Source organism: Lissotriton helveticus, chromosome 5_1 (genome assembly GCF_964261635.1).
Source record: "Lissotriton helveticus chromosome 5_1, aLisHel1.1, whole genome shotgun sequence".
NCBI classification, from domain to species: Eukaryota; Metazoa; Chordata; class Amphibia; order Caudata; family Salamandridae; genus Lissotriton; species Lissotriton helveticus.
In genome coordinates, this window is record NC_136065.1 from 1221858583 (window position 1) to 1221871974 (window position 13392).

Below are 13392 nucleotides of genomic sequence, written 5' to 3' on the forward strand. Positions count from 1 at the left end.
TAGGAAACCTGACTACAGGACTTTAGATTTTACCTGGACTAAACTCTGCAAGCAGAAACCAAGTACTTTGATGGTCTACACTTCGCTGGATGACAGAAGAATCTCCCTTGGAATAAAGGAGTTACTCCCCTGCTGAAGCAGGCACCTTGACGCATCTGACCGGTTTGCATCTCCCGAGCTCCTGAGGACTCCGAAGATTTCTGCAACATAGGAGGTGGGTTCACAAGTGTCTTTGAGGTTGATTTGACCTCTCAGCAATTCTGAGACCAGTATCCCTCGTGGGGACCATGCTACCCGAACCCCTGTGCACTCTGTACTTTTGCAGTAGCATATGCTTTTTGGCAGTCCCTGAGGCTGTGCTTTGGGCTACGTATATTCCTGACCCCAAGCAGTATTTCCACCAAAGATTTCTTTCCTCCACTCCACAAGTGCTCCTTGGGCCTGTACTTTGTAATTAAGCTCGAGATAACTTCGGGATCCCTGGTCTGTTGGCCTGTGGGTCCCTGTGACGATAACTTTGATTTCTTTTGTGCTTTCCCGGTTGCTCCAGATGTGCCCTGACTTCTCATAGCTTGGAGAGTCTCCAGGACCTTGCTGGTCCTCACCGTAACCGGTTTCCTCTGCCAACGTGCGTTGCATCTGCCAAGGCTTGTTGGTGTTCAATCCGAACACTAACCCCTCAGCACTTGACATCCTCTGTGGGACAGCTCACCTCTGGAGTTTGGTCATCGTCAACATTTCCTGGTCCCCGTGGCTGCAGAGTCAAGCATCCAATCTTCTCACCTGAAGCACCCGACATCGGTGGGCATTTGTCTACTGACCCCTGGGCACCCTGAAGTGACACAGACTCTGTCCCCTCTGCTTTCAGGTTCTTCTCACCTTAGATCCAGGCTTGGATTCCACTGGACACTTTTCATCTTCCCGGCAGCAGCACTTCTTTGAGTCACGCCATTGAAAACGACGAAGGTTTCCGACAGCACTTGGCCCCTATGCACCCGGCTCCTCTGGGATAGGTAACAGGGGTACCTTGGTACGTCGAAGGGTGCTGGCCTTAGAACCTTCTATGTTCCAAAGGGTTTGCTTGAAGTCCTCTCTGAAGTGTCTTTAAACTGTAATTTTCCAACCGCGACTTTCCTATAGAGTTGTACGGAGCTCGCGTCTGTGTTCAAACACTGCACCCATCCTCCGTGGGTTCCCTGTGTCACTACTTTGGGTGGTTCCTTGGGGTCCCAGCGATTCTACGTGCTCTAGGCACTGTGTCTAGTGAAGTCATTGTTGTTATACCATTTTTTTAGTATATGGTTCAGTCTCCCCCTGGAGCCCGCTGTGTATTGTGCTATTTACTGTCGTTCTATTGATTAAGTATTGTGTGCCTTTTGCTCTAATCTCTTCTAGAGGTTAGTAGAGAGTGTTTAGAAATAAATACATATATTTTATATATCTCTTGTGTGGTTCTCCTTTCATTTGGTAAAACAGGCTGTTTTACATAACTTCAAGACTTATCCTGAAGGCTGCTCTCCATAGCTACCACTAGGATAGCTTTCATTTATTTATTTATTTTATTTATAAAGTTTTATATAGTGCGAACATGATCCCGAAGGATATCGGAGCGCTCTACAATTTGAGGGAGAGGAAGGTAAAAGTTGCAGTACAATCAAAGGTATAACAACCCAAAAAATCAAATATGCACATCAAACATGAAGGTTACAATCGAAGCAACAACAAGGGTAAGATAATGATTGGAACATAGCAAACTGGGAGGGGAGCAAGTGAATAGCAGAGCAGAATAATATCAAACGCAGGCCTTAGGGTGAAGGTCCAAAGCATTAGAGCAGACGATCTAAAAACTTTTAAGGTATTAACTTGTTCATGAGGAATCTTTTGGCTTCCAATTTGAAGGTAGTCTTGGAGGAGATTCTATGTATTTCCGGTGGGAGAGAGTTCCAGATCTTCGGCGCAGAGCCAGAGAAGGCTTGGTGACACGTTGTCTTTTTGCGAAAGATCTGTGGTTTCAAGATGAGAGAGTTAGCACTCCGAGAAGGTCTACCACCTCTGGATAATTCCAACTTTTGCGCTAGATAACAGGGGGTTTTGAAATTGAGGGCTTTGTGAGACGGACATGCAATCTTTAGCAGAATTTTTGCTTCATAGGACAGCCAAATTAGGGATTTTAAGACTGGGGCGATGTGCTCTTTTCTTATGGTACCTGTAACCAATCTAGCCGCCGCATTCAGTGAGGCCCTTAGTGGGGCCAAGGTATATTTGGGGACGCCATAGAGCGTAGCACTGCCATAGTCTAGCCTTGGTAGAACAAGTGCTTGGACCACTTGCTTGAAGTCAGCTTGTGGGAGGAAAGGTTTGAGATTCTGGAGTATCCTCATTAGGCGATAAGCTCCTTGCACACATTGCTGATATGATTTTTCATGTTCAGATGCTTGTCTAGGGTGATTCTGAGAGATTTGGCTGAGTCAACAATGAGGGGGGAGCAGTTGAAGGCAGTGAGGTGGTTCATCCAAAGGTCAAAATTGGGGGATGTGATTTGGGGCGAGAAAAGAGCAGGAATGCTGTTTATAAAGGTTATATTTGACCTAGTCATCAATAAGGGTCGTTTGGACTGGTACAGGGTGCCCACTTTAATTAGTGGACCGCATATACCAGGCCAACTTCTCACAAGTGCTGCCTTAATGCATGGACATGCTGGGCAGGTGCCCGGGGGCCCCACAAGCAGAGGAGACCCATGCAGACCACAATTTAACACTAATTTTCCGTTAAACATTTTTATTCATGTGAGTGGTTGTGTAGGCAGTGCACTGTGCACTGCTTTTCCCGAGGGGGTGGGGGGTTATAATGTTTTTAAGACGGCCCTGTTGCATAGCACTGGAAAATAGTGGTACTGATCTTACACATCATCACACCAAGGGTAAAAATCCTGATATAACGATAATGTGGAAAATGTAACACTGTTTTTAATTCATTTTTCACTCTGTAAGATGAGCACGTCCTCGCACAATTAAAATAACAACATTATGAGAAAGGAGAAAAGCAGGGCGTTTCTTGACTGCTGAACTCAAACAAATGGAATCGCTAAGTGCAGTTAATCCTTGAGATAAACACAGCAGAAGGCTTAGTTCACCCACGCAGTAGGCATAACAGAGAGACTTGCTGAATATTGTAGATTGCTATAGTCCTCTGACCAAACAGACAATTAATTATCATTTTAACAAACTTCCCATCCTGCTCCCCTACAAATCCAATAAATCCGCTAGTGATATATAAATTACTAACAGAAATAAAAAAATTAAATAAAAAGCAAATCAAACAAATTAAACTTAAATAAATAAAATACCAACTAATTAAACAAACTACATAAATAATGCGAATTACAAAATATATTTCGAAAAATTAATAACAATCATACTAACCATACCTTACCTAAAATTATTATATTAATTAATTATTTTAAATGACTAAATAAACAATATTTATTTCATCTATGTGAAAGAGCACAATAATAAATACAGCAATGTTCCTAATAGCGATAATATATACTAAAAAATAAAATATGCTAATCTTACCTTAGATATTGTGTTCCATATATTTTGTAGACAACCTGTAGGGGTAGTTTGGCAAGATACCCCACAGGTCCTTTTGATGTTCCCAGTGTTCCAATGGTATGGATGTTATCCTAAAATGCCTTTGGTTGGTCCTTAGGTATCTAAGTCCTGTCACGCGCCGGGAGTGAGTTCACCAATGATGAGAAGTCTTCCATAAGGTGTGCCTTCATTTCAGAATTGCTTGAGAGTGATGTTTTTAAAGACTATTGCTGCTTATGTTTTACTTGTTCAGAAAACAATCAGTGGGATAACATTGTACTCCTAACACACCAATATATATGTATAACCAGCTACGTGATTGGGACATCTTGTGTTTCAGTTTCAGCTTTCCTTCTTGCCTTTTTTCTGGGCTAAGTAACCAATATCTAAGTCCCTGGTAGCTTTTCTGGATCATGAGGTATCATTCGAAATGCTGGTTGGATTTCTGGCAAGTTCATGATTTTCCCCATGGGCACGTTGAGGAAAATCTACCCTGGCTGTTCTATGTGCATGTATACTTCTACAGTTGCTATGGGCAAACAATCCGTTGCAAGGAACAGTTCGAAGCTATTTCCTGCTCCCATTACTGGCAGATGTCAATCCCCCAACAGACCCTCAACCCATATTTTTCTTACTTTATTAAAACAAATTTGTAATATAGCAGTACTCCTGTCGAGACGCTGCACACGCTTTACATACAGGGTACCACAGGACCATGCCTGATGCACCCAATCAATCTTGCAGTTCCCGTGTTACCATGGGGGTGGCAGATGAGCGGCAGCTCCCATGGGTGTCCCGTAGTACCTCACGGTAGGGACGCGCTGCAAAATAATAATATTTTGGGGAGCCGGGAATCAGGGTCCTGCTACCCTGCGTACGCTAGCTAGCACTACATTACCAGAGGAGGAGTGTGGCTCACTGATTAGAGCGGCAGACCCTGATGCAGAGGTCTGGCCCGGGACCAGGGTTCAATTCCTGACGTGGCAGGGTCCTGAGCCCAAAATGTCCACGGACTCGATAATTCTCGCCTCGGTGACTATTCTAATCATGGGGTCCCACGCTGCAACTCTGGGCAATAGTTGCTTAATCTCCAATACGGCGGCCCACCCGCTGCGGGATGCCTGGCTTTCACCCTGGGGATACCCAGTAGGGGTTATCTCACAGGGAAAAGCCAGGACGGGTTCCCAAGGCAAGCGCCTTGATGCCTTCGGGTGGTACGTGTGCTATATAAGTCGCAATACATTTTACATTTTTTTACATTACCATGGAGATAAGGCTAGAGCAATGGCCAATGTGGGATTTACATGGTACCTCATGAGAGGACCACGCCAGGGCGTCAGGTTTCAAAGTTTGTATTTCACAGAAAAGATGTCTTTACAGTGAATTTTTACCTTCATTCGCAGTGCAATTACAGGATATTTAGCTTCCTTAAACAAAATAATTAAAAGGATATTTAGCACATCATATCTTCTTCTTTTAGTGTTAGTAAAAAATGCTTTTACAAGGAAAGTGCTTCTTTAAGAGTGTTAGCCAGCACACCTGACAAGCTCGCCCTTGTAGGCCAATCTTTGATGCAAGCATCAACCAATGAATCCTTTCCAGTTGTGAAAATAAACATTATAAATCATTATGACCCTGTCAGCAAAAGTTACAATGCCCCACTTTGCACCTTATTTTCGTTCTTTCTATATCTTGTTTAGTGTACTCTATAGTGCCAATGTACTACATGAGAAAACGATATTTTAAAGTGCATGTTTATATTTTCTGACAATACTCTTTGCATTGAAAATGAACTTATAATAAGACAAAATTGTTGCATGAAACGAAGTGTGTGTGTGTATGTGTGTGTGTGTCTGTGTGTGTGTGTGAATACTTGTATGTACACATACTCACAACTGGTAACTGTGTAGTATGATACAATTTTGCCACTGAAGGTTTCCGGTTTCTGGTATCTCATGCAAGTGATTTGTAACTGTAACCAGATATCCCAGGTAGCAATATACACAAGGTAGCATTTAAGTATTTTATATTACATGTTTATTTTGAGCTAGTTACCTAGAAAAAGCTGTTCCTAAAACACTACTACACTACAACACTACCCACACTACTCCCACCCCTACACTATTCTAAACCCTTAAACACTACGACACTACACCACTACCACACTGCTCTCACCCCTACACTACCCCTAACCTAAAACACTACTACACTACAACATTACCCACACTACTCCCACCCCTACACTACCCCTAACCCTATAACACTACTACCCTAACCTAAACCACTACCCACACTACTCCCACCCCTACACTACGCTAAACCCTAAAACACTACTACACTTCACACTACCCACACTACTCCCACCCCTACACTACCCTAAACCTTAAAACACTACTACACTACAACACGACCCCCAGTGTCCGTTAGGCGAGGCTCGCCTCGTATCCCTCCCCCCTTTGACAGAGGAGGCCTTTCTTACCCTCCTCTCGACGGTCAAATCAGGCTCACCCCTGGATCCCTGTCCCCCTCACATCCTCAGACATATCTACTCCACCTGTGTGCAGCCCCCTCTCAAACTTCTCAACAGCTCACTGTCTCAGGGCATTGTTATCCAACCCCTAAAAACAGCCACCATCTTGCCCATCCTCAAGAAACCTGGAGCCGACCCCATAGCCCTTGTCAACTACCGCCCTATTTCATTATTGCCCTTCCTAGGGAAGGTACTAGAGCGCCATGTCACCCGTACGCTTAGCACCTTTGTGGAGGAGAGCGGGGTTTTAGCCCCCCGGCAGGCGGGGTTCCGCCCCACACACTCCACGGAGTCAGTGGTGCTATCGGTCCTTGACAACCTCAGAGAGGGTATGGACACCAACCATCCCCAGGCCCTGGTCCTCCTCGACCTCTCCGCCGCCTTTGACACGGTTGATCATTCCATCTTACTTTCTCGTGTCAGGGCGGCGGGGATCGGAAGTTCGGCCCTGGTCTGGCTGTCCTCCTTCCTGAGGGACCGCATCCAGGCAGTACGCCTGAGCGACTTCTCGGCTGACTTCCGGAAAGTCCCATGCGGGGTCCCCCAGGGTTCCTCCCTTTCTCCCCTTTTATTTAATTTGTACATCGCCCCTCTTATTTTCACCCCCCACCAAATGGAAGTCACCGTTCTTAACTATGCGGATGACCTGCAGCTTATTTTCACCCTGTCCCCATCCCCAGAGTCCATGGTGAATTTTCAGTCCACCATGATCTTCATCCGGGACTGCATGAATTACAACCACCTAAAGTTAAATCCAGATAAGACCGAGTTGATTCTGACAGGTGGTTGCTCCAGTCCCTGGACCTCTCTCTTCTGGCCCCCCTCACTAGGTCCCCCTCCATCCCCTTCCTCCTCCGTAAAAAAGTTAGGGATCAAACTGAATAACCAACTCACCCTGCACTCCCAGGTCAGTTCGGTGGTGTCCTCTTCTTTCCTTTCACTTCGCACCATCCGCAAAGTTTCCCGTCTCTGCCTGCCCACCTCAGATCTTACACTCAATACTCCCACTTCCAAAAGGCCCCAAAAACTTTTCTTTTTTCACAAGCCTTCCCTTCATAATCCACCCCTCCTCATCTTCCCCGACTTCCCTACCTCTAGGGCTCAGTACCTCATAGCGCCATGAAACCGCCAGGTGTACACGCGCTCAATAAATGTTTTAAACTCAAACTCAAACTCAAACTACCCACACTACTCCCACCCCTACACTACACTAAACCCTAAAACACTACAACACTACACTAAACAATAAAACACTACACTACACAAACCCTAAAACACTACACTACGCAAACACTACTACACTACCTTAAAACCTACATCACTACTCTACACAAACACTACTACACTACTCTAAAACCTAAATCCCTACAACAGAACCGCAAACCCTAATACACTACACTAAACAAACACTACAACACTACACTACACAACACTACAAAAAAAGAGACTAAAACATAAAAAAACACACAAACGTTAGAACACTACTTTTACACTACCCTAAACCCTACAAAAGTACCCCCCACCCCAAGCTCAAACCCCCTTACCTCGCTCCTCTCCAGCGTTGCCATCTCTCCTCCCGATTCCTGCTTCCTCCTTCCTGCTTGGTGCATGTCGTTGGTAGGAGACAGCCTAGGTTTCCTCACACCGACTTGGATAGCCGCCTCCGCCATTACACATTACATTGCATGCGTTGTAAAAGCGCATGCAATGTAATGGTATGCATGTTTTTTACCACGCGTTGTAACATTGCATGCGTTGTAATAGCAATGTGTGGTAAAAAACACGTTGTGATGGATGTTCCCCTTTAACATCTGTTTAGATTGAATACATTGGTAATTAAACAACCAGCAACAACAAACAGGGTCCTTAATACCTAGTTCCTACAATTACAAATTACATTAATAAATTGTGTAAATATTAACAATAATTTTCCTCTTATTCCAACCCTACTTCATCTTGTTTAAATCAAGGTAACCTGAACCAAATCTTACTACCGAAGATCACTTGAATACCAACTTTTAGTCAATTAAAAAAAAAAATTATTTAAATACATGTAATAAGTACTCCTAACTCTAAGGGTCTGATTACAAGTTTGGCGGTGCGGGAGCGGGACCGCCACGCTGGCGCCTCGCTCCTGCACCAACCACTTAACACATGTGTGCACCAACCACCAGATTATAATTTTTTCAGTGACTGGCTGGCGGCTCTTTGGCGTTTTCATGGCGGTACCTATGAAATATGCACCTCAATGGGAATGTCAAAAGAAGTACCTGCACGCAATGGACTGGTGCAGTCCATGCCGTGCATGTACTGGGGTGCATGCACACAGGGGGCACAACATGTGACCCCCTGCATGCACCCCATGGCCCAGAGGCAACAGGGCCCCCTATGTTTCCTCTCCGCAACAGTTTTCATGCAGTAGGTTCAGCCATGAAAACCATGACGGAGGGAAAACTTGTAATATGCTTGGTGGGACTACAGTGGTCCTGCCAAGCATATTGCAGCCTCAAGTCAGCTGCGCCACTACCAGAGATCTCTGATCGCTGGCGGTTGCGGCGGTGCATTGGGTGTCTGACTGGCCAACTTGCAATGGGGCGGTCGGACTTCCGGTACGTCGGTGGCTGGACCGCCACCACCGTGAGTCTGGCACTCCGTGGACAGCCAGTCTCATAATCAGGCCCTAAGTCTTAACGGATTTTATTTATAATGATTTCAATTCGATCAAATTAGAAAAAACATCCTTATTCCAGCCCTGATGCCAAGCCTAACGCTTAGGTATATTCCAACTTAAATATAAACAAAGCACCTAAACATTTAAATAAATCAGTCATATTGAGTCATATGGGAAACGAGAACCAGTGCAACCAGCAAGGAAGGAGACATACATCAAGAAGAGCAGCAAATAACTTGAAGAATAGAGATGCATGAATGTGCGTAAATGCTCAGGAAAGGGTGGAAGCCCTGAGACCTAAGTCCGCAAATGAGCATCTTCTTGCTAGGGCCAGTAAGTGCTTAATTTCAGTCGGTGATTGCAAGGACCACTGGGCCAAAATTTTGGGCTCCGACGTGTATTTTTCCTCAGCAGACTTTGGTCTAGAGCAAGAGAGAGAAAAACACAAACATAGGAAAGAAAGAGGAAAAGACCGAAAACAGTGACAGAGGGAGAAAGCAGGAATGAAATATCACCTACAAGAGTGAGGTAAAGAGGCAGGAAGTTAATGGTGGTGGATTAAAGAAGCAGGAGGTGGAAACAGGAGTAAGCAGACTTGGTATTTGACAGTCCAACCTTCACTACCATCCACAGAGGGCTTCTGAGCAAATCTTTTTTCGGAATGTAACTTTGGTTACTTTGCTGCACTGCATCAAATGCTAGTAAATCTGGGCCTCATTAAGTTACAAAGTAAGCACAGGTGCTCGTCAAACCACCAGTAGCAAAAAAAGAACTAAAACTAACCGCCAAGGATGCATTGAACACAGTGGACTTTGTACTATATAAAAAGCAGTGCAGCAGAATATTTTTTTGAATTACTTTTCACATACTTTCTCTTCCATTAAACAGAAGTGGAAGAGTGGGCTAGACCACCAGGCCTAGCACCTTTTCCAAGTAACTAGCACCTTTTCCAAGTATTACAGTAAAGCATAGTTTTTGTTCTGGAAGGGAACCCTTCCATTACAAAGGATATGCTTCGTACAATGCAGACACCCTTGCTCTATGGCGCATGGCAGCCAGAGGTGTGCTAGTGGAGGAAGAGAGCAGAACAGCGCCACATCTTAGTAGACATGCGCTGCTCTGCCCTGACATGCGCTGGTCTGCTCTCTTCTATTCACACTTAGCACAGCGCAGCACAGCAACTTTATTTGCTTCTCTGTGTTGCATGAATTGTAAGTTTGGGCCTCATTGTTAGGTTGGGCTCGGTCACTGAGGGTGTCTAGAGCTTGAGAAAATACATCATGTAGATGTACAGATAATTGTATGTAGTACAGGGTCTCTATCTGTAGCTGTGAAGGGGAAGGTGGGGGCAACAGCACTACATCCTACAGCACACCCAAAGTAGCGACTTAATGTTCCTGTTGACGCAGTGCTTAAAGTGCCATGTTCTGGAACTATGCAAAATATCTTAAATAAAACAAAATTTTGGTACAAAAAGAACATGCACGAGACTAGTAAATCTGTCATAAATAGTGTTTAAACCTCTGACTAGGAGTTACACACAAATGCCCACCCGTATGCTTTAATAACCCATGCAGTTTTGCAAAACTGAACTTTCAAAATACAATTATTTGGGTTTATATAAATATATACGTGAGTCAGTGAAGTAAAGAAAATTGGATGTTTTGTTTTTCCCTCTTGAAACACCGGTAATTCAAATATGACTGAACTCACACCTCCAGAATGAAAACCTGTCACCCACATTGAGACTTTTTAGCTCCAATTTTACTTAGAGACAATAAGGTTTACATGGCTATAAAAAGAAAAAATCCTATCAAGTAAAAAAAATAAATGAACAGGATGTAACACAGCATGGTCTATAGCAAAATACTATGGGCCTCATTTATGAGGAATTGGCATAGGGCAGCGTCGCAAGTCTTCTTGCTGCGCTGCCCTACATGAATGTGAAAGGGCAGCAATGCACAGTATTTATGAAATAAGGTGTATTTCTATCCTTTTCCCCTGCGTTGGTGCACAATTTGCTGCCTAGCACCAAAGTAGGCACCCTTGCACCATGGTGCAAGGGCGCCTCAGTTGCAGGCAAAATTGTTTTGGTGCAGGAAAAGAAACCTTCCTGCACAAAAACATTCTTGAGAGGCATTTTCCTCTTTCTTTGTGTGCTGTAGCAAGCACACACGGAAAGAGGAAAATATGAGAATAAATACAAATATTTCACCTCATTATGCCAGCCCTGGGGATGTGTAAGGTTTTTGCGCTGTCCCAGGTTTACGTGATTAAGTCAATCTGGGTTAGCATCAAAATCCAGGGGTGCTGAGTGTGAACACCCCCTGCAACGCCCATGGATTGCCTCCTTGACGCAGAGTAAGGTAAGGCAGTGACTTGCACTGCTTTATATTACTCCATATCTACAAGGCCATGCAAAGTGATACAGAGCGGCTTCGCGTTGGTACTCATAGATAGGACTGAGAGGCTAATGCTGCCGGAGCGTCAAAAATTGTGATGCTCCGGCGGGGCATTCCTCTTATAAATAAGCCCCTATGTGCTTCTCCAATAGGTGTAAATTAAAAGGTGGACCCTGGACACTGATGCTCATTTCTCTGCCCGCAGTATTCTTCATTACTTTACATCCTTGAGCCTTTAGTTATTTCTCATGATTTCTCTTGTTCCTCGTTTCTTCCATTTCCTCCTTAACTGGTTTCTATCCTTTGCTAGATCACTAGGTTGTACTTTCAAGTCAAGTCAAAAGAAGTCTTTATTCGATTATTCATCATAAAAGACATGCTACACATCCGCCATTATATCTCATTTTCTACAGTGCAAGCATAGATGTTAAGAAAATAATTTAATGTGAGGTTAAAAACATACTAAAACAGGATTAAATCATTTTTACACGACTTCCTTTAACTCGACTTCATTTACAGATATAAAAAGTTAATCATAATGGAAAACAGTTATAACAAGATATCACAGTCTAACTCGAACCTTGTAATCTGTTTAACTAGGACCTTGATGCGAGTTAATCAACTTCAAGCGTAAGGTCCAAGCCCAACCGAGGTATTTAGCAACCCCAATTACTATCAATGGCGATAGATCAGATTTTAAAATTCTACAGGCTGTAGATGCTGAACGGGTGCCCAGACTTCTACACAATGGGAGTAGCCACTTTTTTCTAGGGGCAACATACAGGGGGCATACAAAGAGAAAGTGACACACACTTTCAGCCTGCCTGATACACAGTGGACAGTGCTCAGGCCCTCCCTTACCCCAGGATGTAGTTAAGCACCTCAGTGGTAGCGAGCCAACTCTCAGTTGATGGAATAGTTTGCGATCCAGGGGCTTAGTGATGACATCCCAGTACTTTTCAAAAGAAGAAACATCTTTCAGAAGAACAAATGTTGTTGTGAGCGAACTTCCTATCAATTCCGAATGTCTTTTACCAACAACCCATTCCCAATAGCGATTTCTCAGCTCTTTTTTAGGAGGAAAGATGGCTGAGTCTGGGTTATGCCATAATTCACCAAGCCCCATGGCGCAAAGAGTGGATCTTACCCCTTTGAACCATCCTATATTGTCAGAGCCCAGGGAATCCCTTACCTCTAAGCAAGCTTTGACATAAAGAAAAAGCTCTGGAGTAGTCCACAGACGCCGCCAGAATGCTAGGGGTCTGAATCTCGCTAGATCTTCAACTGGTTGGCTCCCTAAATCGTACAGGAGCGGGATACGCTGGGTAGATTTCGGTAGTCCAATCGCCGCCCTGAGAAATTTATTTTAGGCTACCTTTAAGGGATCCAGATTACTGTAGCCCCAAAGCTCTGCTCCATAAAGAACAGAGGGTAAGATTTTTGTGCCATAAATTTTCATGAGCGGGGACATTGGCCGGGTGTAAGAACTTTTATGTTCTTTGAGGAGGGCTCCACCTATTTGCACATGTTTTAGAGCCAGGAGCTCGACTTGCGGTTTCCAACTAAGGTTTTCACTAAAAGTGACACCTAAGTATGTGAATAGCTTAGTCTGCTCAAGGGTGGTACCACCCATTGTAACCCTGGCAGCAATTGGAGATGGTCCTCTCAGTACCATGACCTTAGTTTGGACACATTAACCTCCAGCTCATGCTCGCGGCAGAACAACTCAAATCTAGACAGGGCCTCCTGGAGACCCTGCCTCGTCTTAGATATTAGCAGAGTGTCGTCCGCGAACATGAGCAGAGGTACTTTCATCCCCGCCAGTGTAGGAGCATCCGTAGGGTGGTTCACAAAATAATTAGTGACCCCATTAATAAATAGGGAAAACAAGGTAGGGGCCAGAACACACCCTTGTCTAACACCTTTGGCAACTGGAAATCTATCCGTAACCTCCCCAGGCTTGCCCCAACGTACTTGAGCAAAAGTGTGGGCATGTAGATTCACTAAGAGTCGCACAAGAACGGCAGGCATTCCCATTTTTAATAGGCATTCCCACAGCTTGGCCCTAGGAACAAGGTCAAATGCTGACCTTAAGTCCACAAAGGCAGCATATAGCTTGCCCTTGCCAATAGCGACTGTCTTCCAGTATAAGAGCACAACACGAAGTGCTTGGTCAAGAGTGCTCACATGGGACCG